At 40.4% G+C, this 26,735-nt stretch overlaps 1 protein-coding gene across 8 annotated transcripts in view; it reads right to left on the reverse strand.

Moving 5' to 3' along the window:
- SIPA1L1 (signal induced proliferation associated 1 like 1) overlaps positions 1–26,735 on the reverse strand; it is a 162,717-nt gene that overhangs the window by 105,301 nt on the left and 30,681 nt on the right. For 6 of the 8 annotated variants that reach the window (XM_083746254.1, XM_083746253.1, XM_083746249.1 and 3 more), the window contains exon 2: positions 18,834–18,928. The exons of the other annotated variants lie outside the window; for them this stretch is intronic. The gene's annotated coding sequence lies outside the window, so the exon portion shown is untranslated. The remainder of the gene's footprint in view (positions 1–18,833; positions 18,929–26,735) is intronic. 8 annotated transcript variants of the gene reach the window in all.

A 26,735-nucleotide genomic window follows, 5' to 3' on the forward strand; every position in this document is an offset into this window, starting at 1 on the left:
CACCGCAAGCCTTCAGGACAGGTGCGGGAACAGAGGAGAAGGCGGCGCTTCGCTTCCCCGCTGTCCCTGGAGATTTCCCTATGGGCTTTTGTCTTGCGAAGCAAGCCCATAGGGAAATTCGTCTTGCGAAGCCGCTAAAAAATCGGAAAACCCTTTCGTCTTGCGGGTTTTTCGTTTAGCGAGGCATTCGTCTTGCGGGGTACCGCTGTACTTCTTTGGCTCAGCTCTGTTTAATTTCCAACTCTTAACTCTTTTACATTGAGATTGGGCAATGGCTTTTCATTTGCGGCTCCATGCAAGACAAAAACCTGAGAATTATACCAGTCCCAACAGAAGTCAAACTCATTATCACTTCCCAGTGTTACCTTCCTGACCACTCAAAGATATGCAAAGTTACAGCTCCAAATAAAAACTGAGGATAGTGTCAACCTGATCATTCTGCCAAGTCAAGCCATATGGACACCTCAACATGCTAACATTTTCTTTTAAAAAGTCTTCTTTTAAAATGCATTGTTTATTGGTTTTTCCCCTTAACAGAACAAAGAAGGAAAAAGAAAATATATCAGCAAAACATGTCCATTCATAAAAACATTTTACAAAATCAGGCACATGTGGAAACCAATAATAAAAAACAAGAAAGAGGGGAGAGGGAATCAGACAGGAAAGGATAAAGCTCTGGCCGAGCCTGTACTACATGCATATTGCACCAATAGCTCTAGATGGGATCTCAGAAAAGTTGTGCCCTTTGCACCTCTAGGCAAAAGCAGCTTTTTCATAAACTGCAAGAGAGGAAAGATTCTCCAACCAACAAGCTATGAGAGGAGCCATCCAGTCCTTCCAATGTTGTAAAACCTGTTGGTTAGCTACCAATAAAGCGTGCAGGATCCAGCTGTGCTGTCTCTCCAAGTTCCAAAACACTCAGATATAATGTGTAACATGAACATACAAAGATTTCAGAGACATTCTCAGGAGCAAATTTATTTGAGATTTACACCCCCAAATAAGCCGCTACAGGGCGAAACCATGTCATCCTCACCACAAAACTGGCAGGTGCCAGTAGATATAATGCAGTCACTCACTGAAGATTTCATGCCAAACAGTGGTTAGACTCACTTGTTTGTATATCAAATATTGCAGCATAAAAAACATTAATGTAATCACCACTTAAGCAAGGCATAATATTTAACATGGTAACATAGCTTCTATATTTTATGTTGCATAATATATCTAGCACTACTTACACTACTTACAGTAGCATTAAGCAGTAACTGCACCTAAGAAATAATACCTTCAGAAGCAGACAATTCTGATAGCATAGAACTATAATACTATGTCCAGGTAAAATACTATCCATACTGAAACAGTTAAAAGACCTGAAGGTAAGCATTTACTATGAAATGTTATGTTCCACGCACATTTATCATTGTTCCATTTATAGTTGCTACCTCTCTGTTACCTCCTTGAAGACAACAAAAAACACCCATCACAAATGTGAGGAAAAAAGAAACAGTGCCTATGAAAAGAATCCTCTCATTTCCTTATGATTCAGCATGAATACACTAATAATTCATCCTCACTATTAGAAAAAGAAACTACAGCATACTAGTCATGTGAGTCTGTCTACCAATAGAGGCACCTCAGAAGACATTTTCTGCTTAATAGTCAACTAAATCCAATAAGAAAGGGTTTCCTCTTCATGTCCCACTGGGTAAATTAATATACACATGTGCTAAGTTGTCCCTAAATCAGTAAGGACAACTCATTTTACTGTTCCAAATTTTGAAACAGTGCATTCGGAACTTTCAGCTCATTGCAAGTTGCATTCAACATGTAAAAACACAGACCCATAAACCTAAGAGCTGACCCCTCTCTGTAACTGCTTTGAACAGGTGTCAAACGTTTTCACTGTAGTCCAGAAAGTATAACTATCTGTAAGGAGAAATGTCTCTACCAAAGTACTCCAAACACTAAGCAAGACTCAAGTGTCCACATTCTGTCACTTGAGTTTGTGATTTCTTTCTGCTTGTCTTGTGACAGAATCCTATGCATGTTGATTTTCACTTGTCTCCCGCATGGAGCAATTGGTATTCCAAACCAAGTTTGAACAAACAGCTGAAGTCCCTAAAGACCTTTAGCGGATTTAAGACAAGTGCAGAAGTGAAATTATTTTCAGGGCCAGGACCAAACAGTACACTAGTAAAATTTCTTTGATTTTTAACCCATGACTAATCCACTTCTCTTTATGCCATTGAGTGATCTGCTTTCTAACATCATAGAGGAGTATCACAGCCTAGAAGCAAGCAGCTGAACACTCACGGGAACTGGAGATACCATATAATTCAGTCCTTTTTTATAAAAAGAAGAAGAATTCAGTTCTAAGCAATGATTGTTAAATTGCTGAACAATAAATTTCAACAAGTTTGAAACCACCACCTTGGCTGCACAAATCAGCTGAGCAGTTTCATAACAGTGCTTGCAACTAGGAGTATGGCTTTTGGCTTAGGTAGGATTAAATCTCATATTTGGCTTTGGCACTACGTAAGGACATAGGATATATATATATATATATATATATATGCTTTCGTAGATTTTCACGGGTACAGGAATGCAGGTTTTGGTGTCCTCGGGTGTCTTCCCGTGTAAAAGTTGGGGTGTCTAGGCGACGTTTCGACGAGGTCTCACTCGTCATCTTCAGGCTGGTGCTTTCGGCTTCTTGTTACTGGAACAGAGCGGGATCTCAATGTTTGAGTTCCTATAAATACTGTAGAGGGGGTGTGGTGTCTAGCCTCCAATGTTCTGGGCAGAGAGGAAGTTCCCAGGCTAGTGTGCCTTTTCTTCTTTTGTTCCTTAATTACTTGAGAGATACCTTGAGTGATTTCTTGAGTGATATCCTGAGTACCACTTAGGTGGGTCATTAGGTGTGGATTAGTTGCTAAAGTCTTTGTGTCTTGACCTCTTGAACTTTGTGAAGAGTTTTCCTGAGAAGATGGCTGTATTGCACTTAGTTGTGCTTTGGCTTGGCTTCGTGTATAGGGGCGAGCTGTGGTTTTGTGGCTTGTGTCAGCCAGATCTGTGTAGGGATTGCAGGGGGGGTGCAGCATCCGGAGGTGCCACCATGGATTGGCTACTGGATGGTGTCAGTAATTCATCTGTGGAGAGGGTCTGGGTTTGGGTTTAGCAACTAATCCACACCTAATGACCCACCTAAGTGGTACTCAGGATATCACTCAAGAAATCACTCAAGGTATCTCTCAAGTAATTAAGGAACAAAAGAAGAAAAGGCACACTAGCCTGGGAACTTCCTCTCTGCCCAGAACATTGGAGGCTAGACACCACACCCCCTCTACAGTATTTATAGGAACTCAAACATTGAGATCCCGCTCTGTTCCAGTAACAAGAAGCCGAAAGCACCAGCCTGAAGATGACGAGTGAGACCTCGTCGAAACGTCGCCTAGACACCCCAACTTTTACACGGGAAGACACCCGAGGACACCAAAACCTGCATTCCTGTACCCGTGAAAATCTACGAAAGCATATATATATATATATATATATATATATATATATATATATTGCAGAGAGCTAGAGGTTTTGCTAATCAAACTCTTTATACTCTCAGCACTTCAAAATCTGCATTAGTTTACAACTTATTTTTCAAAGAGAGAATTGCTTTACCCATCTGCAGTACAGATAATCATTACACCTTGATGTGCAAATGAAGCTCAAGAAACAAACTTGTTTCAGCAATCAACTCCATAATATATGCATGGAAATATGTTTTATTATCTGTAAAATGCTTACATAACCTGCTTTACCGCATTACTGTTTGAAGAGAGTCAGGCAACAGAATTAATAACTGAATATACTCTGTCAGTCAACATACTTTCATGAGACCAAAATAAATGGAAACTTCCTGAAATGATTAAGGCAACCCAAACTAAAAGTGGGACTTAGAACATTTTTTAAAATGAACGAGCATAGACTGTGGTACACAGTTATACCTCAAAGACAAGTAAATTAATTTTGCTTTGAAAGGCTGTACTTATCATTCAGTCTTGACAACTGAAATAGTTTCTCTTTAAACTTCCAGAGATACAGTGGAACCTCGGTTTTCAAATGTCTCAGCTGCCGAACGTTTCGGAAGCCGAACGCCGAAAACCTGGAAGTGAATGCTTCCGTTTTCGAATGTGCCTCGGAAGTCAAATGGCTTCTGTGGGTATCAGCTCCAGCCAGCATGGCCAAAGGGTCAGGGATGAAGGGAGCTGTGGCTCACAACATCTGGAGGCCATCGTGCTGGGTACCACTGTAAGTGAAAGATTTCAGAACCAATGTAATGATTTTATTTAATGAGCTGTCAAAGTATGACAATCTACTTAATACATTCCATTGTTAATAATGATATATACTGACTTACAACAGTTAGATTTAACTGTTAGTTGCGTAACTTTTGTTATATAACTGAAGCTACTGTATACTTAAGTATAGTATACTTTTTATACTGCATTTTTAAAAAGGAAATGTAGGTGGCATTTCATCACCCTTTTTTTTACATTTTAATTGTGGTACTAGGCAGGGCCAGCCCCCTATTAGCACCATGAGACATCTGTCTTATGCAATGCCTCCGGAGGAGAGGCAGATCAGGCCTTGCAGCCTGCCCACTACAGCTATTTGGCTCGCTGCTGCTGCTACTGCTTTTGCCAGTCAGCCTTCAGAGCTGCTGTGAGTTTTGCTGCCAGCTGCCGTCCCTGCCTTGCAGACCCACTGCTGGTCCACAGGGTGCCCTGCCTGGTGATGGGTCCCACCTCCTTTCTTCAGGCACCAGAGTGCTGTCATTGTCTTCTCCACTGAGCTGCCTGGACAACTGCTTCTAGGTGTACCCTGTGGCTGGTGTAGACCGAGAGGCTCTTGGCAAGGGGAAGAGCACAGGCAGTGTGTATTTGTGGGAAAGGCAATGGGATGCTGATTTTGCTTTCATCACCTTCCCATTTCTTTTTCACCATTAATAGGTGAAAGCAGAAGCAGCTTTTTTAAAAATAGGGGGGTGGCAGAAGATGACAGGTGCAGAGATGGGGAGACAAATCCCCATGATCTGATTCGTGCATGGGTAAAAGAAAGCAAAGAACATAAAATACAAGGTCTCTAATGCAACACCTCCCTTCTTCTTACCTTTGGGCTGAGGGAGCTTTGGGCAACCAAGAAAGAAAGGTTTGTAGGAGTTTGTTTCCATGGGAGGGAAGGAAAAGGAAGTCTAATTCAGATAAGTGGCCATATCCTGCTCCTAGCCTGAGTTCTAGTTTGACAAATGAAATTACTTTTCTTTTTCCCGGGCTAGTTCTTGTTGTGCTTGCCAAATCGTCACTGTCCTCCTCATTCCTTCACAGCAGGAAATTTCAAACACAGAAATTAATTTATGGCCAAAGGTAGAGTTTCGTTTCATTTCATTTCTCGCTTGTTGGCTTTCTAATACCCCCTTTCCTTGGAGGGCTGGCTGCTAAACAGGGCAGTCCCATGTAAGTCTACTCAGAAGTATACTCCAGTGAGCAAGTGTGCATAGGATGGTGCTGCACAGCAGCAACTTCTGTTGGGTTGCCATAGGGTGATTAACTATTCTTTTTTTGTTGTTTTGGGAAATGAGTAATGATTAGCCTCATGCAGCACCCTCACCTGTTCAAAGTGCTCCACACACGTTATCTAGGTAATCCTTGCAACAAACCTACAAGGTAGTTCAGTATCCGCATTATATTGCAAGTGGAAATTCCCTAGTAAGGGTGCTCTAAGCTGCAACTGGACTGAGTTCATCAGAACTGGAGGAATTCTCATTTCACAGCTTCAGTCTCATAGTAACACATACTTAAACTAAAACTGATTTATATAAACTATACATATTTTTAAACATATAGACAGAAATGTTTTGAAGCAGAGGGAGCAAATGGCGGTCTTTGGGGAGCGGCCCTACCCAAAAATATTTTCTTATGCAAACATAAGCTGGTACAACAAAGATGACTGGGGCTTGGGTACTATGACTGGTGGTGGTTGTTGTTGTTGTTTTGTGTGTGTGTACACTATTTGTTGCTTCACCTCTGAAAGGAAAATTTTGTGGGCCCAATACTTGGGACAGTAGAGATTCATTTCTGTTTTTATTTTTGTACAAAATAAAACCCAGCCAGATGGGTGGGGTATAAAAATTATATTATTATTATTATTATTATTATTATTATTATTATTATTATTATTATTATTATTATTATACTTTTTACCCACCCTTCATCAAACAAGTGAATACAGTGTGGGGTACATAAAATAAAAACAGATTATTCCTTTTTTATTCCTGTTTTGTTGAATCAAAGGATTACATAAAAGCACTATAAAACTCACTAACATTATAACTATTCACACTCCAAGGTTCAGTGACCTATCATTTCAAAATCAACATCATTAAAAGCCTGACTGAAGTAGTAAGCTTTTAGCTGGTGCCATTAGTAAGGAGGAGAGAACATCTCCATCCCCTCAGTAGCCTGGAAGACTCACAACTTAGCCTGCTCAGGAGTACTTCCATTGGCAAAGAAGCATGCAGAAGAACAAGATTTTCCTAAGGCTGCTAACACAGTTTCCAAACTGTTTTTAAATTACTCCATTATGATTTAAATTTGCTACGCAATTTACAATTATTAAAATCAAGTTCCTCTTGCTCGTTGTCACCAATTTTACGACCTTGGTTAGGATTCCCATACAAACAATTGTTAGCAGACTGCTAATGTGATGATTTTCCTGTTCTTGGAAAAAATAGCACAGAACAATTTTCTCCCACTTGCAGCAGAGTCAAACAATGCATTTGATGTTGGGCTCATCAGGAGGTCTGTGACTCAAAGTGTTGAATTCCCACGGTTTTGCAAAGTGTGATTTCAAAAACAAGAGTTTTAAAAATCAGTTGCTAAGCCCAAAAAGCAGTGACTTGTTAACTAGGTGTGGGTGTCAGAAAGAGAGGCAGAGACAGAGACACAGAGAGAGTAAGACAAAGAGAGAACTGCACAGAAACTTTAAAGGTAAAAAAGCAAAATCTTCCTATTATGTCAGATTTGGGGGGGAGCAGGGTCTAGGCTTTGCAGTTTGTGGACTATGGAGAGGAATCGGCAGCACATGACCTGAAATGTTTTATTTCTGATTATTGTGTGACGTTTTAGGAGTTGTATTTAAGAATATGTTCTGGTGCTTATGTATTTTTATTGTATTAAGCTTTATAAGCCAGCTCATGTGGTCATTTTTTCAGAGTGATTAGCAGCAGAAAAATAATATAATTCCATTACTTATTTTTAAAAGGGTGGCAAAATATTGCCCTGTAAATTCAACCTGAGCCCCTTGTAATATTTTTGTAGCTAGTAATTATATTGCTCCTGCAGGTCACTTAAACCAAATGTGTGGTCACATGAATTTCAGCAGTGCATAAAGGGAGGTTGAGCAGCCATAAAAAGTAAATTGCTGCCCACCTTCAGAACAGCAAAATATATTCAAAAACACAAATGGAATCCCCTACTCTCTACCAACTCTCCTGAACTCACTGAGAAAAAGTGAGAGTTGAATGAATATTTTGTTATCCAATTCCCACACCCCAACAACAGCTACTTGAGCTTGAATAAATATGACAATCATATTCATGTTACCTAACATAAAATTATGATTAGGCTTTCTAGTATAAACTTTACAGAGATGTCACTAAAATGAAAGTTCCTCAGTCTATGTTAAATATATGATTTTCAAAAATGCTTGCCTAGAAATTTGAACCCCTAAATACTAAGAAGCATCTGCTCAAGCCAACAAACTTAAGTGGACATACCTTCCATATCTCTTGATTTTTAAAAAAGTTTTAAGTTAGGCCTTCAGTCAGCCTCCACGGAATTGCACTGACTACTTGGGCATTTTCTATTCCTAGCTGTCGAACCATGCAAATTCTCAGCAAGTTAATCAAATCAGCATCACTTTTCGGTAACGCCAATAACTGTTAAGCAGCAATAGCAGGACAGGTTCTGGCTGGGAGGTGGATACTAACCTTAGCCTCCTCAGACCTTTTCTGTTGCATGGTACCTGGTGAATGGCAACCTACTGAAGCAGCCAGAAAGCTTGGCTAGCTAGCCCCACTAAGGGCTTTTGGGAGGCAAAGGGTCCACAGCTGTCAACTTTTCCCTTGTCTTGCGAGGAATCCTATTCAGAATAAGGGAATTTCCCTTTAAAAAAGGAAACATTGACAGCTATGAAAGGGTCATCTGTGGGATAACCCCAGCTATGAAAGGGTCATCTGTGGGATAACCCCAAAAGCAAAGGGTAAAAATCCCTTGGGATCTCTCCTTTGGGGTGTGACGAGGGCGAACAGTTATGGGTGGGCCTATTCCTAGATGAGAGATTGGAGCAATGGACAGGCGTTGAGAGGGAGAATTTGAGTTTACCTTGCTTTCAAGTGAGAGGTAGAATGATGAGGAGCTGCATCTGTAGTGAGAGCATGAATACACTCACAAATGCATCTGCAGTGTTATCGCAGGGTGATATTGCCATTTTATATTGCTTTATTGTACTTTTACTGTATCTTTCTTTTGTATTAGTTTATTGCTTTGGGGGTGGTCTTTGGTATATAAAACCACTTTTCAAAAAGCTTGCACTGAATATATTCAATGAAGGTGTTATGCAAATTCTATAGCCAGTCAAAACAATAGCACAAAGAATTAAACAGAACTGTTCATTTCATGGTGATGTCAACATTAAGGTGTAAGATGCCAACATGGTCAGACATTTCACAAACACCACAAAAAGAAACAACTATTATTAAGATCTTAAATATACTTATGGTGGTGGTTTCATTTTGCCTTTGAGATGGGTCAAGCTTTGTGGGTAGAACTGGGAAGTGTGCCACAGTAAGCTTTTTCCATCAATACAACCATTTTTCCACTTCATCTTCCTTCCGAAGAGCAATTGTGGTCTGAACTTGATTCTACAAAGGTTTCTTTCAAAACTAGTATATTTCTTCTTAACTAAAAAATTGCCCCTAAGGAAATGTGGTTACAGCAACTGACAATTTTATCTCCTTTCCAATTTCCCATCATTAATATCCAAATTAACTTCCAGGAGTGAAATTAAAGCACTATTATTAGAAGGGTAAATAAGCTGTATTTCAAAAAGGGAATCATCAGCTGCACCAGCAGACTTCTCACAAGCAACACTGGATACAACCAAAGTTGCTTATTCTCTTCATCTTTGCATTCAACTCTAGCCTTTATTTATAATTGGCTTTAAATAGAAAAAAATCTACATAATTTTTTTTGGCACCCATCTTTAATTGAGGAGCAGTTTTACAAACTATAGAATGCAGGACGACACAGGAAAAGCACAAGTGTTTTGTGTTTCCTGTTCTTCTGTGTCATCCAGAATGGAGCTCGTCTGAGTTCCATTTTGGACAATGGCGAAGAGCTCAAGAAACAGGAAGCACAAGGCATTTGGGCCTCCTGTTCCAAATAAAATTATACAACCTTTGAAAATGCTAAGTGCTCTGTTAAAGGAAGGTGTAAGGATCACTGTGCCAGTCAAACAGCCAAAACTGGAATTGCTCCAGTACAGCCACACACCCTGCACTGGTTTAGCATCTCAAGACACTTCCTCTGAATAGGAACAGTAGAAGTAATTCAGCTGCAGTGAGAAAGAGATGGGACAATACAGGTGTGCCATGAAATCTAGGTGTGAGCAGGTGGAATAGCACAGCAGGATTCAAGAGCAACAACATTAAGTACAATCTAAAAAGGACAAAAACTCACCTTACGCTGGTTCACATATATATTTGATCAACACATCTCGACAGACTAAAGGTAGACACATAGAAACAGAATCACATCATCAGTTCACCACTAATATAAATCTCCCCTAGATGTCCATAGATATGTCAAAAGGAGGGGAACAGAGAAAGTGCACTGAAGTCTGAAAAGGAGACTGAGAACTTTTCAGAAGTATGCATTGGCATGCTGCATATTAAAACATAGTTCGCTTTTAACTATAGTTCAATGTGATGTGCAAGCCAGGCCCATGAATGTCTACAAACTTTTGCTTGGTATCAAAAGGGCATAAAAAGCCAGTCCATAAAACAAACACAGGATATGTTTTCCATAACAAATCTGAGCCACACAAAATATCCTGAAGAAATAGAGGGGAAATTTGTTTACCACTCATAACATGCCCTATGTAGGTTTGCTAGACGGGACATGATAACAATAAAACCATATCTAAAGGGGGATTAAGTGTATTATTCTAAAATAGCTTGGTGTCTGCAATGCAAGCAAAAAGAAAAAATCCTGAATGACTTTTTTGGCCTGTCTTTCAGCTGAAGGCAGATGTTCAGCACACATAGCATCTGTTAACTAGCCCAAGGTTTTGGTGCCTCTCTCATAGCTGTCTCATTAAGTCCTGCTGTGCCTGCTCCATGTCATAAGAATACCTAGGGGACATTTATGAGTGGGGGAAGGGTGTTTATTGTCCAAAAAATTAGGGCTGCTCCATACACGTTTGAATGTTCATAATCCTTTTACATGTTTTTACATTTTTTAATGTTTTTATTTTCCTTTTAATAGTATTGTTTTATCACTTTGTTGCTTGCCACCCTGGGCTCCTTTTGGAGCAAAGTCAAAACAGAAATTTAAAAAAACAACAATAATACATCTGTACAGACAAACATCATGTAAAGGACCCCTGGACAGTTAAGTCCAGTCGAAGGCGACTATGGGGTGCAGCGGTCATCTCACTTCAGGCCGAGGGGCCCGGCGTTTGTCCACAGACAGCTTTCCAGGTAATGTGGCCAGCATGAAACATGGAACACCATGATGGAAGCCAGAGCACACAGAAATGCTGTTTACCTTTGCACCACAGGAGTACCTAATTATCTACTTTCAAACTGCTAGGTTGGCAGAAGTTGGGACAGAGCAAGAGGAGCTCACCCTGTCGCACAGATTTGAATCGCCAACCTTCCAATCAGCAAGCCCAAGAGGCTCAGTGGTTTAGACTACAGCACCACCTGCTCCCTCATAAACATCATGTACACATGTGACAAATGTATTGTGCAGATATGCAGAAGACAACTAAGACTAGCTTCAGTTTCCTGCTATATATTTAATATAACTAATATGAAAGTGCTTTCAGTACTTTATTTTTTTACTGCTAGGACATAGGCTAAACCCAGGAATATTAATGTTTTTCTGGGTACTTTTTGTTATATGTATGTCTAACTCCTAAAAACTTACTGCATACTTAAAGTATGTTAACTTGAAGAATTGCTGCACCTTTTCCATACAACACTGAGCAATAAAACTTAACATAAAATGGAACATTATCTGGAACGTTGTCAAACGCTCTACACTAAGAGAATGCTATCTAGAATGGTGGTTCCCAACCTGTGGGCAGGGACTGCAGAGTTGTCCCAGGGGAGCCACAAAGCTTTGCATGCAATGCTTTGCCAGCCAATGTTTGGTTTACATCTGCCACCCACTGCTATGAGCAAGGCATGTATGGATTTTGCAGACCAAGCAGAAGCTTGTTTTACCTGTTCCTCATTAGAACTGAACTCCCTTTCAACAAGAAAAGCATGGAGTGAGTGGCCAGAACAAAGGCACTCCCAAAACAGCTGCTACCTAGCCATCTAGAAGCAGAGGTATATTCAGAAAGAAGCACAAGATTCAAGGGCATTTCCAAGTTGCAAACTTGATTTTAAGGGTGAGTGCAAACTCTTCCAAAATAGGATACTGTATACACCTACTCCCAGATCACTGGAATCCTTAAGCAACAGGACCTCCATTGTCCCTAAATTAAGTTTTAACTTGCGTGACCTCATCCAACCCCAAACAGTGGCAAAACACAGAGTTCAGAACCAACACTGAGTCCCTGATACCAGGAAAATATTTGTGAATAGACTAATTTCTCTCTCAGTCTGTTACAGCTCCCTCCCACCTATTTCATTTCTGTATGTAATGTGAATGGCCTCCAAACAGATAAAGAGACATTCTACTGGTGTATCACAAAAACGGCCTGATTCCAGGTAGTCCTGCAGCTACTAATAACCTTTCCAATTGTACAAGACACACTATCTAAAATCCCCAATTTAAATACTGCTCACATTACATTTCACTTACACCTCAGCTAAAGGACTACTTAAATCAAGTGTTTTGAGGTGCCTGAAAGTAAAGAGTTTTACAACTAGCAAAATATGGTGCTTGATGACAAGAATCAGAATTTTGTGTGTCACCCACTTTGAAAATGGATGTCAAACTAGTATACAATTATGGAATGTAGAATTGTGCTCTGAACATATACCTCATTCTGGTGTCTCAAATAAACTGGTTAAAACTAGAGGCCTCAATTCACCCAGCTTTCCAAATATTGAATTGAACTTTGCACCTCCACATTATCTGTCTCTACAGCACAACGGCTAACAGACTGAGTCACTGGTTATGTACTACTACATCAACATTAGAATATTATCAGCAATGCTAGCTTTGTGTATTCAGTACAATTCATACAGCCATTAGTGAGCCGCGAGATGATTTATGGAAGTCGCGTTGTAATGGATATGCATGAAATCTGGTCTTGTGAATGAGTTTGTGCATCACTGACTGAGCATGATTCATGCTCCCCTGTGGCCAAGCAAGCATGAGAGAAAGGAAACCAAGCAGACCTCTAGGATGAGCCAGCACACTGCAAAGTTTAGCCTCACAATTATCAGAATGCCTCCTGAACTGTGTATGGCCAGACTCCACCCCTTTTATAAGAGAATCTGTGCATACCATTTAGCAACAGCCATCTCTGCTTGTGATGAGTGATTTGGTGGGGTGTTGGAAGAGACAATTTAAGTTTATTTTCTACGTTGGAAGGTGGAGTGTTGTATTATAATTCAAATGATATATGTTTTGTACATAGGAAGGGAATAAGGAAGATAAATAAACCATGTTGGTATTTGTGCATCTTTTCCCCTTTTCTTGTTAACATATCACCCAATTTTATTACTATAAATAAAAACACATCTTCGGATTCTTTATCTCGCTTGCTTGTTTTTCTGAATCATTAAGTTTTGTGTCTCTTCACTATATGAGTTCTCTCGGTCTTAGTAAAATCGTTCTACGTTGTCGTAATGTCTTTAATTTCTCTTTGCAAATATATTCCTTTAATTTGGAACAGTTTATAGTTGACCATCATATATTTCAACAGTTTCACCATCAGAAGTCATCTTATTGTATTTACATTTTTCATTTCTGGGCTCATTTGGGAAGAAGGGCAGTATATAAATTTAATAAATAAAGTAACATAAAAATAAAATTCTCTTCATTTCCTAAATTATTTTTTTTCCTGATTATGGGCTGTAGTGCAACAGGAACCTCCACTTCCTCCACCTGCACATACCTCCACACCACCCCCAATCTGCTCTGAAGGGCTGAGTGAACTCCCAGAACATATTTAGGAGACGCTTGGTCATCATCACAGAGCACTTCCCACCATTTACCGTAGGTTCCAATCATAACCTGACCTGCCTCAATGTCCACCACACCACAATGTATGCATCCTCCTATCAGAATCAGAAGAATCTTTATTTGCATCAGCCACTAGCCATAGCAATTTTATATAAAATAAAATGTACTGAAGATAGAGGTAAAAACTTAACTATACAAAATACATTCTGGAAGTTTACACCAATAGTCAAATACAGTGGAACCTCTATTTGCAACCATAATCTGTTCCGGAGGTCCGTCCGGAGGTCGAAATGGGTCGCTGGGAGAGGTGCCATTGTGCACAGGTGTGGGCGGTGATTGCCCGCTTCTGCCCATGCACAAACGCAATTGCTGCTCCTGTGTGAACAGCGGCAAACCCACCAGTTACTTCTGGGTTTGCCGTGGTCGCAACTTGAAACGACCATAGGAAGAGGCGATGGTAAGTGGAGGTTTGACTGTAATAGATCTTATCCTTCTGTCATCCAGGGCAGGTATCCCAGGACTTGTTTTAACCCAAACATGCATTTCAGGACCCATTTCTTAATTAATCTTTTACCATATATTTGCATGATGGTAGTGGTCATGTTGTGACCCACCTTGAATCAGGCTGCAACCCGCTAGTGGGTCCCAACTGACCAGTGTTCTTTAATGCAAGCCTTGTGTGTGCAGTGATAATATATCCAATGCATCATGGCGTTCAGCCAGCTATACTGCCTGCAGCAAAACTGATTTGCTGGCCTCCTTTTCACCCAACACCAGGATTGTATATCCAGAGGTGAACCAATTGTGAATGAAAAGGCCAGGCTACATTGGAAGGAGAGACACACCTGAGACTGCTTGCCTAACACCAGCTTGAGAAAGTGGCTGTGTGCGTTAGCTAAATAGCCACATATTATTTCAATTATATGAATCATTTGAATTACATAATTTAAAATACACAAGACCAAATAGTTGCTATACATGTTCAGAAGCCATCTTGAGCTAATGTTTATCAAATATCAAAACGTGACACACAGGCACACAAAGCTTACTTGGCAACTGCTAGTTAGGGCGTAACCAAAGAGAGATTTAACAACAAGTGTTATTTCTCCATGACCTGACCCTTAAAGTGCTATGTTTCTGCCAGCCCAATCAACTGTAACACAGCTGAATGGCTGGAACACTCTGAGGATTAGGCCACACAAACATTTCCAGTTCTACTGTTCTGATGGGTGCAGCAAGTTGCAACAAATTCAGAATTACATCACAGGACTGAGAGAACTGTTCCTGGGATAGCCATGAGGCACACCTGGCCTATCACATTATTGGATCAGTTACTCTGCTGGTCATTGCCAGAGCCTTATGTGCCTCCAAAGAAATGAGCTTCATCATAAAGAGTTCTGCTTTAACGAGAAACAGCTGGTTTTCAACTGGGAGTAAAACCCCAACATTAACACATATTTGTCTGTAATTGTAATTGCCTCATAATGGAAGAACTGCAGGTATCAATCTATTTATTAGGATTGGGAAGGGAAGGTGGGAGAGACTCATTCAATTCAGTTCCATTGACAGAAAGTAACTTAGGATCCAAGCCACAGAAAGCTATCCTGCACTCTGTGCTCAAACAGCAGTTTCCATAAGGCTCTATGAGTCTTGCACGTGACAATCCTTGCTCACCAACTACCTCCACTCAGAGCTTCAGAGCACACTAAGGCCCAGCAGGGTTATTCAATAGCCAACTCTGCCCCAGGATTCAGATGTGCAGAAGAGCTAAAGAAGCATGAGAGGAGTGCCATACATGGGGGACCAGGGGAAGAGCCAGAAATGGGAGGATGCTACAGATATTCAAAAGAGCAATGGCTGCTATTGAATGGGCCTACAGCAGGGATGACTAGACTCTGCCCCCCCCCCAAGATGTTGCTGGGCTACAACTCTCATTAGCCCCGGACAGCACAACCACTAGTCCAGATTGATGTAAATTATAGTCTAGCAACTGCCCTACAATGTCACAACATGCTCAGTGAAGTTTTGTGGGAAGAACTGGTGGGGTTGGAAAAGTTTATCTGTAGGAGTCCCTCAGGAGCACAAGGTGCAATATTGCTCCCATAGTAAAGTAACTTTAAAACATCATTGTGTAAAATTTAAAAAGAGAAGGAAAAATAGATCTTAGCCCTTTACATGAAGGTACTCTGGTAAAACATAAAACGTTAACTTTAAAATAGTCCATTGTTTCTCTTGCAACATGTCTCCATTGTTTACAATCAGGTTTTTTTGTGTTGTGCTTAGTCTAAACTACTTCCCTGAAGGATGCGCTTAAGTTGCTAAAATAATACATTTGACACTCAACACACCACCTTTTGCACCTTTCAAAAATGTGATACTTCCCCCTCAAAACATCCTTTGCTATTGCAGGTGCCACATGAAATGCAGTTTGTACAGGTACCCTGGGCAACTATCACTTGTTGCCTGTAATGTTAACATAAACTATTCATAAAATGCCTAAAAGAAACAAGGTAATGTGCAATACAAAAACATAGAATAAAGAGAAAGAAAACCTTGCTGGCCAGCCTCACAGTTATATTGTGACAAGTAGCACTACTCTCCTTTGTCAATCCCAAACTTAACTTCATTCACATTCTTCTGTGGCTGTTTACTCTCCCACTGCAAAACTCCAGCACTAGTGTGTTCATTCAAATCTTTTCTTCCACGTGGCAAAGAGTAACAGATCGAAACATAGGGATGCCATATTTCAAACAGTGAAAACCTGGACAGAAAAGTTGCTGAGCTTTTTTCTTTATGCCAAATCTACTGAGCTTTTTTAAGCTTTGCCAAAAACTGTTGAGCTTTTTGGGCAAAATTGCTTTTTTAAAAATGCCATTTTTAGCAATTTTTATGGAAAAACAGCAATAACAGCACTGCCAACATGGGCTGCCAAAAGTCCAGATTGTACCAGACATTTTTTACGATTTCTGCCCGGGCACAGCTGCCAACTACAGTATTCCGAATATGTCCAGGAAAATCCGGACATATGGCAACCCTATCGAAAACTCCCTGCCCCAAAGCTCATTCCTCTTTACTATGAGGGGCAGAATGTTGCCCTTGGATCAAGGCTTGTGGGAGATGAGTGTAAGGCCTGAGGGGACTGAGTGCTGTAAAATAAAGACATTTACAATGCAGTTTGTTCTTATATGAAGAATCTTGAGTATACAATGGAGCATCTCTTGCAGATATCTGCAAAATAACATGGTGGTTTATTTGTGTCTTTATATCACAATGTATTGCTTCTGAAGCTCTTAGAGATGACTTACACACAGGCTATGTAATCAGTCTTGTACTCAAAGCACATAATCCAACAGATTATGCAACTGAATAGCTGTAGTAGCCTGAAGGTATTTTATGCTTGAAACACCAAAGCATCTGCAGAGATATCCTTTAAGTCACAGTATCTCTTAACCTCAGTGTAACCACTACATGAGCTAACTTGTTAGGACTAAAACAAGACAGATAAAAAGATCAGATTAAAGAAGATCAAAAGCACTAGTATTCACCCTGAAAAACAAAACTGATTCAGTTTTTTTATGCAATGAAGTTTCAGCCATTTGTCTAGAAGGGTCTTTATAAAGGCAGAATCTGACCCAATGTGGGAAGGGAGAGAAATTCAAGACCCATAAAATATAGACTATAAGAGCCAAAGCAGACTGGTTCTGGTGACTAAAACATCATGTAATTGATGGCTGAGCATATAATACCTTCAAAGATGTTACATAACTTAGAAAAATGGGCATGGGGCAAAGATATCGCTGCATCAAGATCACTAGTTCCAGGCAAGTCTCAGCTCCATGCAATATTAGCTCCATCTGGTATGTTATTTGAAGGCTCTACGAAAATAGTTAATCTCATTCCATTTCCATATGTTCAACATATTTTTATCTACCACAACCAGCATACTGACTGTAAACCAAAGGATTAGCCACTGTTTAAATGTTTTTAGTTCTCCTTTCTCAAGATTGCCCTCAGAACAAGAATAAAATCAGCTAATGGCAGCAAGCATCAGTCTGCATTCCTACTGATTTTTACTTTAGAGAAAGGCTGTATTTCAGTGGTAGAGTGCATGCTTTTTTGTTCAGACGATCTCGAGTGTGATCCCCTGCATCTCCAGGTAGGTCTGGAAAAGAACCCTTCCTAAAACTCTGGAGAATCACTGACCACCAGTGCAAGCAATACTGAGATAGATGGAACAATGATCTAACTTGATAAAAGACAACTTTCTAAACTGTAGCTCACTCCATCACACATTACACTAATCCTCTGTTCAGAAATGTTTTATTAAGCAAATTAGTAATTTTTTCTGTTTCCAAACCAGTAAAGTGCTGTTGATTTAAATTAACCATTTATTTAATGCTTCTGTTACAAAAAACTTGCCTTGGTGTTCATTTAAGCAGCCAGCAATGTAATCTCTCTACAAAGAGGAAACCAACATTCAGCAGTTGGTTCAAAATCAGCAGCTGCTCAGTAGCTTAAAAGGAACCTTGGTGGCTCAGGTTTTGTTCCCATTAACCATGACTGATAGATAGCATTTAGGTTTAGCTTATTCCTCTTCCTCTGAAGATGAAAAATCAGTGATTTCTATTCAAAGAGACCAGTGCCATAAGCAACCCACCACAGGGTATCTACCCTTAGGTTGTAGCCCTGGTCAAACAGCAGCATCTGTATACATTAAGCATCAATATGAGTGGGAACTAAGCAAGCTATAGTTCTGGACTAAGAAGGGTTAGGGTTAGAAGAGTGAAGACACAAAACTATATTATTATTATTATTATTATTATTATTATTATTATTATTATTAATAACTGGTTGTAGGAGAGGAAGAAAGAGGGCGAGTGCAGGAACCCAAGGGTCACCCAAACTCATTCATGACAACCACAATTCCTGACCACAGCAAGTTGTTATGGGAAGTGGGCTTATAAACTAGGTATCCATGACAAAAAAAGAAATGTGTCTGCTTTGACTATACAAAAAAGCAAGTCTTTAAACCTTATTCAGGATCTTTCTCCTTCCTCTAAAACCCCTTTGCAATGCCCTATACATCTGAAATGCTACCCCTTACCTCACTTAATTCCGAAAAGAAAAAATCAAGAGTAACTACAAAGCCAAACATCTGGAATTTGGGGCTGTCCATTCCACCAATAATAATAATAGTAGTAATAATTTTATTATTTATACCCCGCCCATCTGGCTGGGTTTCCCCAGCCACTCTGGGCGGCTTACAGCATATATAAAAAACTGTAAAACATTTCCTGATACAGGGCTGCCTTCAGACACATTGTGCTTCTTCAAAGTTTATATTCTTACCTCAAGTTTTGTTTGTCTGATCACTCGTTAACATAATTGAAGTTCCTATTCCTTTTGTCGGCATCACTGTACAATATACCCAGGGAGCATTTCAGCTGTAAAATACAGGGGGACAAAGAAAAGAGAAAGATTATTTTATAACCATGTATGAAATGGTTTGACCTCGTAGTAAATTCTGACCTTTAGAACAACCCTTATAGTACACTACGACCCTTTTCTATAGTGTTAAACTCATTTTCACTACACCATAAATATACATTAATGGGAGTGTTACTGGCTTTTGCCTTAAACATGCCCCTAGCACCTTGACTCTAAAATCTCAAGTTGCTTGAGAAAGTGTAAAAGGAAAAGCATACGAAAGCTAGTTGCAAGGGTGTACTTCCTATCTCTCATATCCGCATGAAGTTCTTTCCCCCCTTCAGGTCCATTCACAATGTTCCTTAATGAAACAGAGGGTGGAATTGAGGGGAGAAGATCCAATAACAGGCCTCTTCTTCGCTGTAATAGCCCAGCGTGCAGAATGCTCACACATGCATGCCATGGGGTGGAATGACTGGACTCTTGTATATAGCAGGGGTCGGCAATTTTTTTAAGCCGTGGCAGGTTGGAAAAGCAGCAGGGGGGGGGGGCTGGAAGAAGAGGTGAGGGGGGCAAGTAGTCCTCCTCCCCACCCCCAGCTGCTGCTGCTGCTGCCACCACCACCACCACTGCTTCTCGTGGGTAAGCAGAGTGAGTTCATCTGCTCCGCTCTTTGGCCCACAGGAGCACCAGGGCAGTGGCAGAGGGACAATGAATGGCGCAAAAGGGCTGGTTCCGGAGAGGGGCTGCTTAAAATGGCGATCAGCCAGCCCAGCCACCTTCCTCCTCTAGGCAGGGTGGGGAGAAGCCAGGAGGAGGGAGGGTGTGTGGGAGGGAGGGGGGAATGGAATGGAATGGCACGGGGGGGTGGGAATGGTGCAACTCAAACGAACAGAATCCCCACGCTGATCCACAAACAGTCCACAGGCCAGATCCTGAAGGCAATTGGGCCTGATCTGGCCTATAGGCCTTAGTTTGCTGACCCCTGGTCTATAGGAATCTCATGTGTAAGTGCTGTCTTCACAGCAGGCTGGATTACACCAAATACAAATGCCAACATCTTAATGCTGTATATTTTTGCTTTTTCTCAAAGATGGGCAGATTAGAATCGAATCAGGAATGTTTTTTTCTATATCTAATTTAAACAGTCAGTTGCTTTGCCACAAGAGACTAATTTTTATAGCAACATTGATTATGTTTCAGGAGGCTCAAGCAAGAAAAGATCAGCCCTTGAACTAGTTTCTGTGTCCTGGAAGATTTACATCTGTTAAGCTGCAGGAGAGGGACTATAGCTTGTGTTGCTCACATGATTTTCACGCAAAACGCCATAGGTTCTATCCTGGGTCGCAGCTGAAACTTTGCCAGTCAGTGTCAACAGTAATGACACTAGATGTACCAGGCAGCTTTTTGAGTACTACTATTTCCTGCAAAAATGACTGGACTGGGTGGTAAATTGGCTGCTGAAATAAACACCTGTATTCAAATTATATCCAACAGGAGAACTGACATGGGGGAAAACAAGCGAATTATAATTATATTTTTTAATATATTTATTTATTTTATATAGAAATTTCTATCCTACCCTTCTGGTGTATATGCACAACTCAGCACAGCATACAGTAACTTATAATCACATCAACACCACCCACTTCACTGCCCCACTAAAAACATAACAAAAGCGATGACCAAAATCATAATCCAACCTTTACACAAAGCTGCTGATACTTAGCATCCAAATGCCTGCTAAAAAAAGAATGTATTTACCAACAGGTGGGGAGGGGAAGGCTACATGTTTCAAGAAACAAGATACAGTACTGTATTCCATAACACTGGTACAGCCGCTGAGAAGGCCCCATCAAGTGCTGCTCTCAACCATGCTCCCATCAACCATGCCTCCACCCCAGGTTGAACACAGAGAAGAGCATCACCTTCTGATCTTAGGGAGCGAGCAAAATACTACTATGGAAGGAAGTAGCTCCTCCAATATTGTGGACCTAAGCTATTTAAAGCTTTAAAGAGAATCACTGAAGTTTCAATTTGTTACCAGAAACAACTAGCAACCAGTGCAGACATTGCCGGATAGGTGTTAAGACAGACCTACTGCTACATTCTGAGAAGTTCAGCAGAACCCATAGGGATGTACTCCCTCTGTCTAGTTCCCAGTGGAGGTTGTCTACAAAGTCAACCAAAGCTGCTTTGGTTCCAACTTCAGGCATGAAGCCAGATTGAAATGGATCATAATCCATTTTATCCAAGAAACTGATATTCTACTATGCCTTCGTGTACCTTGCCAAAAATGGTAAACTTGAGACTGGTTGGTAATTGTCCAACATGATGGGGGGTTTAGAGGTTTCAACAGGGGGTTATAGGTAGTTAGGAATTCTTTTTACGTAAGTCAGCGCTCCTATAAAGGTTCCTGTCAGTCTGAAGACAGGTTCAAGCATTCAAGATCTGTCAATGATGAAAGGACCGTACACTGCCCCTCCATACCTCTTGTTCAGAACAAAAACAAAACAAAATTCAAGCCCAAAGTATATCCTGCTATGTGAAGGAGTCCCGATATAATTTGGGATAGCCCCACAGTTGCTGTGGAGGGCAGAAAGTCCTGAGCGACTTCCAACAAGGTGGTCTTTGCATGGATGTCAAAGTCACTCAGTAACAACAGGCTGGGAAACTCCAACAACATGGGAAACTACCCTAGCTAGGTCACATAAAGAGCCTGTTACACAACAGAATCTCCCTTCTGTGCCAGCCACCTACCTCAAGAACAAACACTCAATGATTCAAACAGGGCACTAGGTCAGGGTGGATGGAATCATGATAGACCACAGCAATTCTGCCTCCCTGCCTGCCCATACATGCACAGCTGATGGCTGTACAGAGAAACCTGGTACAGAGAGATAAAATATGTTTACCCATCCACTTCTTCCAACCATGGCTCTGCAATACATTCCAGGTCAGATCCTGGGAGGTCATATTTTACCACGTACTGACATGGCATTCGAAAACACCACCTCCAGACTGGAAGGATTGCCACCATACGCACAAGGACCTTGGTTGACAGGTAAATTGGAAGGAAAAAAGGTATACCATCCAGTTATCCTTCCCTCTCTGGGACTCTCTGTGAAAATGAAAATAGCAGTTTGCAGATTGTGCAACTCTTTTTTCCCTCTTGCTTAATTTAATTTAAAGTGCAACACCCCCAAAATGGGGGGGGGGGGGAATCAAGCATTCGAGATCATTATTCTTTTGAGATGAAACTAGATAGTAATCATCTTGTCATGAGTTTTTCTAATGATCTGCCACTTACAGACCAGACTGACAGGAGCCAACTCTTCTTATGCAATAGAGTATTTTGTAGGGCGGGCAAGCAACCATGTGCAACCAGAATGCATAGTATCCTTTGAGCTGTATGCTTAAAATAAACCCAAAGCGGGTTCTCCATGTATCCAACTTAATGCTCAAAGGAACAAGGACTAATGGACACTGTGCCTTGTTGGGGGTGCTGGGAAATGTAGCTCTGGGAGGGAGAACTACTGTTCCCAGTATTCTGTTGGGGTATGCGCATTAGATGTGCTTTAAGCGTCTGGTATGAATCTGCCCACATACTCCATGAGGCAAGACCATATGCAAGAGCATGCTATCAGAAGACAGGCAACAGCTAGAAACCATTCTGCCTTGAGGATTTCCCATTTTTTCCTGACTCCAGCCCTCAGTAAGAGAGTTGGTTCCAGGCAAGTGTGGGACAAGATGAAAAGGATGGAATTGAGGTAAGCGACAACACACCTGGACACTAAGCTAATAGCTGCTGGAAGGAGGATTCACTAAGTTCCTGACTGTCACCTTTGTGCATGGACACTGAACATGAACTGCTACTTCCTTAGACCCCTTCCACATCTGCAGAGCCTATTGGTTCTTCACTAGGGTCCTACAAGTGAACATACAGTACAAAGTATTCCCCTGTCAAAGATGCCAGTCCTAGCCAGATTTTCTGTAAGTCTCCTTGGAGGTAGACCTCATAGGAGACTGAAACTGGAGCTTACCATATGACGGGTGGTGGAGAGATGAAGGAGCACACCTGCTGATTGTGTATTTACTATTCCTACACAAAGATCTTCATGCACAACTGCTGAGGCACACAAAAGAACTGAGCATGAGTGTATCTGTGTACACATCCCATAAACAGAAGACTGGCACAGGAGTAGTTGGGGAAGAGAATCTGCTGAGCAAATTTAGGCCAGAGACAAGTTCTGGGGATTTCAGGTTAGTGTCACTTGACGGTAGCTTTGGTAATGTGATCTACTAGATTTTTTAATTGAATCCAGGGGGCCAAGATCTGTACATCTTTAAACAAAAATGAATTCAGTGCTTTAGACATACAACTCTTAAGAAGAAGAATCTACAATTAGGCGTCAATGCACCTAAACATTTAAAAAATAATAACAACAACACATTTTTGAGTATTTCATCTAATAAAACTTTGCAGATAGCCAGTCATCTGTGCTGAGAGTTTCAGTGGCTGGGTTGGAATTTTAGAAACACAAAACCACACTGAGCTTCAGAATACAACATGTAGCATTTCACCCCATTTATCCTTTCACTGCACCAAGTGCTTCACTGTAATAGTATAACTACCACCATGAGCAGATGAAGTATAGTAGTTAAGAGCTACCCTTAGCCAAATAGTTTTGAGTTCCAATCTCTTCTCAGCTATGCTATACATTCACTGGATGTGCCAAAGCAAACCACTCTTTCAGCTTCAGCTTCCTTTTTTCAGAGCTGCCGTAAAGATTACTGAAAAAATGTAGATGAAGCTCTAGGAACATAGTGAGTAACTGCCCCAAGCAGAGATTTAAACCTGTCAAGGTCTCCCGCATTCAATTCCAGCACAGTATAAATTACATTATACAGGTCCTCAAGGCACTCCATGATCAACTTACATATTTGTTCTACTGGCGTTGACTACACAGCATTTATATTGCAGTTTCTCCAACTAAGTTAACTAACTTACTGTTAATTTTGTTGTGATCCCCAGAGGTCAAATGAACAGACTTGCTACAAAAGCTGAAAAAAATGACTATTTTTGCATCAAATTAATGCCTTCAAAAATGGAAAGCACAGGAGTTTTGAAGTCATGTAATTGCCAAATTCAGCTTCATAAGAGTGTCCATTTAGGAATAAAACATTTCCAGTCCTTTCAAAGAATGAATAATTGTAAAAATGTAAGATTATATTATTTAAATAAGATTCAGTTTCAGTTGTATTAAAAGATAAAAAGTTGTCCTTTAAATGAAATCTGCATGTAATATAAACATGTTAAGTATGCTGAATTAGTGGTAATTGGAGAACTTCAGCAAACCAAAGCAAAGTGCTGCGCTCACAGATTCCCACCCACCTCCTATTTTCTTACTATTAGGCCAGCAGGAAGAGAGCAGCTAAAATTACTTTATTATCCTGAATCCCAACTTATCATTAAGTACAAACTAGAATCGTATGTAAATCAGCTTTATAACGTACAGTTTGAAGCGGGCTTTTTTGAAAGTGACTAGTTTGTTTTACACTAGCTGTCGAGATCCAGAGAGAGTGTAATATTTACAGTTCCTATGTGGAAAAGCACTCCCCCCCCCCAATAATTATCAGCCTAGCTTCTGGACACAGAATGCTGGACTATGGCCCTTCGCTCCAAATGATATTACTTACAGACTTTGCACACATACAAGAAAGCCAGTAAATTAATTTTCATAATCCCCACCTCATCTCTACAGGCAGATATAATTGAGTAGTGCAAAATACATGATCAGAGATCTTGGATTATGCTTCAAGGTGGGATAATTTAGCTGCAAACCAATTTGTGTTCATTTGCTGCAGCAACTAAATCTTGTTCGTAGAATATATGAATCACAAAAGGGAAAATTCAATGTACACCAGTGATTTTTAAAGGGCTCTCATCTTAATGACTTACATCAACAACATTTAAAGTAATTCACATTTGCCCTTATGTTTGGGAAGATGTTACAGAAAGTGTGCAGCCAATGCCTGCTGAAAGCTCAGAAACCAGAAAGATAGCTGAGTAAGATTTCTGCTATGAGACTTGTCATTTAAAAAACATAAGAAGAGTCTGCTGGAGCAGGACGATGCTCCATCTAGTCCAGCATCCTTTTCTCACAGCGGCCACAATAGGTGGGAAACCTGCAAGCAGGACCTGTTTCAGACATTTACTCCGCCTTGGATGCACCATCTTTCTAATCCACTTATTAGGTGGTCTGGAAAGAATGGCAGAGAAAATTGGTTCCTATCTCTTCCCCTCTAACACCTATTGCATACAATGCTAGCTTAAAAATAATAATACAGATTTCTGAAAATTGGTCGAAGGCTTGGACAAAAAGGGTAATATAGGCTGAAGGGCTTTTGGATTAATGACATAAAACTTTTATGTTACTGAAATACAATTAAGGCTAGACTTGGGTAAAATTACCCGGGGGTGGTTGCAAACACATTAGCAGTTTTATTTTCTAAAAAATCCAAATTACAATCTGCCAGCCCATTAACAAGGTTTGAACTTCTGATCTAGAATTCTATTCTAGATGTTATGGGTCTACTCTCAAATATATACAACAAACTAACAGAAATTTCAACAGGAACCGTCACTGGCCAGAAAACATTATGGGAGACGAATTTAGGTTGGCAAGACCCAATGGCAAGTTATATGTAATACATAATAGTTTTGTTGTATTTTCCAGTTGTCACGCAGACCATGCATATATTCTCTTTCAACAGAGCAGCTTCAAAGTATGAACTTCTAGCTAAGCAAAGTCTCTTTCACTGACCTTGGTGATTTGTCTTTTAAGACAAAAAAAATTCCTTCCAGTAGCACCTTAAAGCCCAACTAAGTTAGTTCTTGGTATGAGCTTTCGTGTGCATGCACACTTCTTCAGATACACAGAAGTGTATCTGAAGAAGTGTGCATGCACACGAAAGCTCATACCAAGAACTAACTTAGTTGGGCTTTAAGGTGCTACTGGAAGGAATTTTTTTTGTTTTGACTATGGCAGACCAACACGGCTACCTATCTGTAACTTGTCTTTTAAGATAAGACATACATTTATAATTTACATCAGGTGTGGAATGATATTTTGACCTGTGCTATCCTAGTACATAACTTTTTATTTTATTTTATTTAAGTGAGTGAGCTCAATTTTATACCCATCACAATACCCAGCTTCTCTTGGCACAGATTTTTTTTTTCTTATTTGCACAGCTCTGAAAATAAGCTGCCTCTAGCCTAGCCTAGTTCTTTCATGTTTTGGATTTGTCATTTCCTCTCTCCTCCCACAGAAACCATGCATAGGATTTCTAGAACAAGTTCAGTTTTATGTCTTACCAAAAGAATTATTCTAAAAGCAACACTCAAGAAAGCACCAGAGTGGCAGTTTTTATAACAGGAATTTATAAACATAAGTTCTTCCATGGCTATGATTCTAAAAGTCTGTCCATTCTTTCAGAACCCTGACAATTTCAGCTTTTATTTTAAGAAAGGACATTTCCAGATCTCTTGGTTCCACAAACAAGGGTGGAAAGGTTCTGTAAAACAAATTATTATTATTATTATTATTATTATTATTATTACCCCTTCCATCTCGCTGGGTTTCCCTGAATGGGGCTGCCTTCAAATGTTTTCTAAAAGTTGTGCAATTCGTTATCTCCCTGACATCTGATAGGAAGGCGTTCCACAGGGAGGGCGCCACTAACGAAAAGGCCCTCTGCCGGGTTCCCTGTAACTTTACTTCTTACAGGTAGGAAACCACCAGAAGACTCTCAAAAGTG

This window comes from Podarcis gaigeae (genome assembly GCF_964106915.1).
Source record: "Podarcis gaigeae genome assembly, chromosome: 1".
NCBI lineage: Eukaryota > Metazoa > Chordata > Lepidosauria > Squamata > Lacertidae > Podarcis > Podarcis gaigeae.